Source organism: Phallusia mammillata, chromosome 5, assembly GCF_965637545.1.
Source record: "Phallusia mammillata chromosome 5, kaPhaMamm4.hap1.1, whole genome shotgun sequence".
In the NCBI taxonomy this organism is placed as follows: Eukaryota; Metazoa; Chordata; class Ascidiacea; order Phlebobranchia; family Ascidiidae; genus Phallusia; species Phallusia mammillata.
Window position 1 is genome coordinate 18779477 of NC_137256.1, and position 5570 is coordinate 18785046.

The following is a 5570-nucleotide window of genomic DNA, read 5'->3' on the forward strand; positions in this document are numbered from 1 at the left end:
GCTTTATGTGGCGTCTTTCCCTTTTATGTCCAAATCATGATTTGGACGTGCACGTGCTTTCTTGGCCTTATAGTTAATACAACCAAGTACAGAGTTGAACTTAAGAATTACGCCGAATGGGACTTAGCTTAGACATTTGGCTTTTGAGATGCCTAGTCAATGTGAAGAATGTCGGCTTGAAAAGCCTACTTGATCATACGATGATGACCTTTCGTTTAGCGTTGCAAAATATCAAGGTTTATTGTGATGCGGCCTTACAGAAACCGAAATGTTGTTGTGTGATTCACCAGATTTCTTGAATGCAATATGAATGAAACGGCAAACCTTTCATGCTTTTAAATGAGATGGACAATTCAGGCCACCCAAGAGTTTTAAGTCTTCTAAAGTTTAAAGACCAGAGGTTAAGCAACAAATCTTATGCAATAAGTCAAACATAAAAAGAAGTTCTTGTAATAACTTGGCCTTACAAGTCTACTTAAAATGTAGACCTCTGTTTAAAGATACATTTTGGGCTATTCTTTTTTTGGAGAAACCATTTTGTAAACATTTGAAGAAACAATTTGTTCATTTTTTAAAAATTTAGAACATATTTTGCGTTATGTTTGCCATAATATTTCCGGCAATTCAATGCTTATCAGATTATATGATAATGTTTTTGTGGTAACAAACCCTTGTCCCCACCTTTTTGCACTAACTATCGGCATTTTCAAACATTTTGTCAGTAGCCTATATGTTGCACATTTTAAGAGCAGCCCCTGTTGAGTTGGCAGAAATTTGGATAATTCGACTTTTGTATTTTATTGAAGTTAGAACACTTCTTACAAGTTTCAGTTGCATTTAAGGTCGCATTATGGGAAACTGATTTTCGTAGGTCGCGCCAAAAATTATTTGCGGAAACCTATACGCAAAGCTGGGCAGACAGCTTCTTTTATCCAAATTGTTGAGGTTTCTTTAAGTGTCAAATTTAAATAATATGTGTTTTGTGGATGAAATACTTCGACTTACCAATCAATGAAAAGTAGATTTTATAAGAAAGTACAGAATTAGCCAAAATCGTCACGTCTCTGGAGTAACGATTGACAGCTTAAGGGAAACACATTTATTATTTAAAACGCCGCTTTCCAGCTTTGCTGTCAAAAATAGGGATTTATTTGGGTGTGCTGTGAGGTTAATCATCCCACAACCGGACTCAGGCGCTTAAGACGGACATGGCTAAGTGAGCCGGCGTCCGAGGCGCCAATTAAGGACCAGGGCCTGTGATGGGCCGCCAAGTGTTGCCGGCCAAATAGGTACTTCGCCGGATTGGTGGCCACGCCAAACGGAACCGCAAACTGTTGCGGGACAAACCGATAATTAGAGAGAAGAAATCGCAGGGAAGTGTACCCCGCGGTTGGCTACAGCGGTCCAGGGTCTAAAACAAGATGTAATAACAGGTTTTCCAACCAATGTTACATGTGAACTGGACGTTAGGGCGGGGTTTCGCGTGACATGCGAGTCCGTATTTGCGACAGAAATCACAGAGTGAGCGCTGCGTCGTAGTGACAAGTGTTTTCCTGGCGAGTCGGCCGCAGAAAGGGAAGCAGGTCGTGTAATTGGCCACCAGAACACAAAATATTGGACTTTGATACAATGCAAATAAATGTTCCCACACATACACGAAGCTCTATACGTGCAAATGAAAGTAGTACTTGTGACGTCAAGCTCTGATGTGTATGATGAGTGTGAAGTCGGTGTTTTTTAGTCCATCCAGTTGCGACGTAAATTTTGCTTTACTATTGAACAAGAATCAAAATCGACGTTTTTGCCGCTTTTAATTTAATACCTTGTTAAAAATGAAATGTTAAAATTTCTGTGCAAAATTAAAGCTAAAGTTTCTGGCACAAACTTAAGAAGTAATTCACTTAATTTTAAGTTTCAAAGCCTGCCCACTTTTAACAGTAGAACTGGTGCACCACAAGACTAATGTTTAAAAGAGAAATTAGGTAAATCTACAACGCCACAAATCTTTAAAATTACCAGCACAAAAACCACGAAAGCTACAAGTGTCAAAGAAATGGTGTTTTACACTGCCTTAAGTGACCGCTACATCACCTATGTGACGTAATAATGAAAACGCAAAATCCAATTCTATCTTCCCCACAACACAACCGCATGTCACGCGATGAACTGTGCTTAGAGTCATTCTAGAACTTGGCCATCGCAACACACTGAGTCAGTTTTGGGGAATTTAATAAAATATTGTGCGACTGTAGTTTGAGGTCGTGATTTGTAACCGTGTTTGCCACTGGCACTTTAGAGGTACAAAAGTAAAAAATTCAGAACTATAATTTAAGTTCTACCTCGCCAATAATAATTGCAAATAGTTATTCTTTCAGGGTTTTTATTCGTTGGTGATTTGGAAACCTAATTTTGGTTTTTAAAGTTAAAGTTTACAACGTAAGTTATGGATTACTATAAATATCACTAAAATATAAATATCACATAAAACTAAACGACACAATTTTGCTCTACCTGTGGCCGATTATGTAAAGCAGGGAGTCGAACTGCTTGTCATATGGGTTCAGGTTCGGTTCGGGTTCGCTTGGTTTTGTTTTTAGATGTCCGGGTTCGGTTAAGGTTTTTAAAAATGTATATTTTCGGGCTTGGGCAAATTATCCGGTCCAAACCGGTTTGCGGTTTTTGAACCGTTCAAATTTTCATTCATTTAACTTTAATTCTACCCACCATCAATACCTGGCCTTATCAAACTCCAAAAGAATTTTGACCGTGGATTGTTATTTTTTAAACGCCATATAACTGTTATATCTCGGTTTTCGTCAGTGCGCTGTTTTGAGAAAAAAATCACAAAATATAATTCAGACTTCATTTTTACTGGTTCGGTTCCGGTTCGATATGGGGTTCAACTCCGGTTCGGGTTTTTAGGAAATCGTAATTAGCGGTTCGGGTTCGGTTCGCGTTTAATGAAATAAGGCGCTCAAACCGGTTCGCGGGTTCGGGTTCAGTTCCGGTTCGACTCCCTGATGTAAAGTTTACATGAGAATTTTGCATAAAGATGTCAAAGTCGTAAAGATCACGCAAAAACGTATTTGCTAGCCACGTGGTTTCGGGAATTACCCGTCACGTGATGACTGGATTTCATCGACATTTTGAAGCTGGATTTTAGATTAGGTCACCGCACAATTTAGACAACACCTAGAATTTACAATAGAGTCCACTTCTAACGACTTATGTTTCATGTACTCGCTTATGGTCAAGAGCCTTACAAACCGCATGCTATTATGTAAAGGCAAGGACCACTTACGAATTAACGCATTTTCAAAGGTACTTTTTCTTGGGTGTAGTCAGGTTGAGGTTTAAGCTGGCTGTTGTTTAAGGCTTAATTTGAAGCTTCTTATTTGTCCGCTCAATGTGATGAATCATTACATGTCAAACGAAATTGTTTCGCAACAGAACTGTGGTTTTGAATTGCTCACTGAATTAATTAAAGAATTGTTTCAGTGATTAGAATCGTTGGTATTTTGGACAAGCATTAAGAACTACCTTTTTAGAGGCTTTTCGCATCACTTAGTTCCGTGGTTCTTAACTCGTTTTCGGCCAAGGACCACCATTTCAATTAAATGCATATCTTGGTCCAGTCTATTGTTAAATAACAATAAAAAAGAATACGAAACACAAATAATGGCATGGAATATATTCCTTCAATACATGGTTTCGAGTCGTGATATCAAACAACCGACAGTTATCAATATTGTCAATAACTTAAGTTTTTTTTTGTCAATAACTTAAGGATAATTTTTTTCCTACTGAATATTCTATCATTTTTATGCAACTATTTCCAGTTTATCAGCGAATGCAATTAATGTCCATGGACAACCCCAAAAGCCACAATCCAGTTAAGAACCACTGATTTAGGTTATTCTAGACTAGAGTATCTAACAGGTATAAATGTGGGATCCTTTGGTCGTTTTAGGATAAATGCAACAATGATATTGCTTCAAAACTGCATAGTAATTGAAATACTTTCAAAAAATCACCAGCATTAGGAATGAAAAATGTCATCTTTACTTAGTACAACCAGGTGCTTGTATTTCACATTCATCCTAACTTGCAATTTTGTTTTTTGGAAATTTGTTTCCATATTTAGTACTACGAAAAAAAACAGTACAATTTTAGCGAATTTGTTTTTCAGAACCAAAACCTGAAGACAACAAATGTTGCGAAACCTGCTAATGTCCAGTGTTTTTTTAAGGTGTTTGGGGGGACCCAAATTTCTCCAGCGGTTTCCCAAAATTTGCCAGTAGCCTAATAAATAATTCGTTTAAGCAAATATGGCTATTTTTGGTATTTAAATGAAACACTTGCGGTCTCTTAAAACTACTTAGCGGTCACCCAAACCAAACCTTAAAAAAAACCTGAATGTCCTTATCTCATTTTGCATTTAAACCTATTAAATGTGTTGGTCTGGTATAAATTACAGGGTGTACATTGACTTTTGACAGCCAAATTTTGGGATGCAAATTAATTTCATTGGTCGTGACATGACGTGGCAGAATGAACGGATTTTCAAAAGTCAAGGCTTTTTGACCTTTAGTTCCGCAGCGTGTAATTTGCATGTTTGTAAATTATTCTGTATCATTCACAGGCAAATTGGTTTCAATTAGGGCGGTTAGGCTGAAAATAAAAAGATGGGGAATTTGCCGAAACTACTAAATTGTGGGAAATAGATTTTGTTTTTGTTTTTCGATATCATTCACGCTAGTTGCAAATAATTAAAAAAAGAATAATTGACCAAGCAACAGTGGTTCTAAATCAAAATCAGACAACAAATAGTCTTAAAACGATAAAAAAGTTCACTCATGAAGGCTTCCTCAGTCGTTGATGATCGAAAAAACTTGCTACATGGGTGAAATATTCGTCGTTCGAAAACTATTTGTTGACTGATTCTTAATATTCTCACAGAAAATTACACATTAAATCAGTAATCGTCAAAAAATTGCCAACTATTCGGGGGAAAGATCCTGTAAAAAAACACTAAATGTCAGTTTTAAAAAAGGAAGCGCTGTGTTTTTTTGCAGAAACCAGTGTTTCTTATCCACCAATCCTTGATTTCAAACAAGCTCAGAAAGTCAGCAATCACCCCAAAACCAACATATTACGTCTTACAGTTTCGTCGATCCGTGAGATCACCCCAAGACAAACATATTATGTCTCAATATTTTACAGTTTCGTCGATCCGTGAAAGGTTATGCGAAGGCAATAATAGTGCATGCCCAAAGAGGTTGAGAAAATGCTGCTTTAAACAAACACCGTTTTCCAAGAAAACATAACTTTGCTTTAACGATCGACTAACTTAGTGACTGCGGACTTTCCCAGAAGATGCCAAGCTGTAACGGATCCGGCCACACGGGAAATGTTTATTTTTTGTATTTTTCAACTGTATCGTTTAAAATTAGCGGGGCCGAACATACCACAATTTGAATCGATTGTGTCAAATGACTTTTAGACCAAAACTTACCTGTTTGGGAATATAAACGTTTATATTATGTATCAGCTATCACAAACAAGTGCAT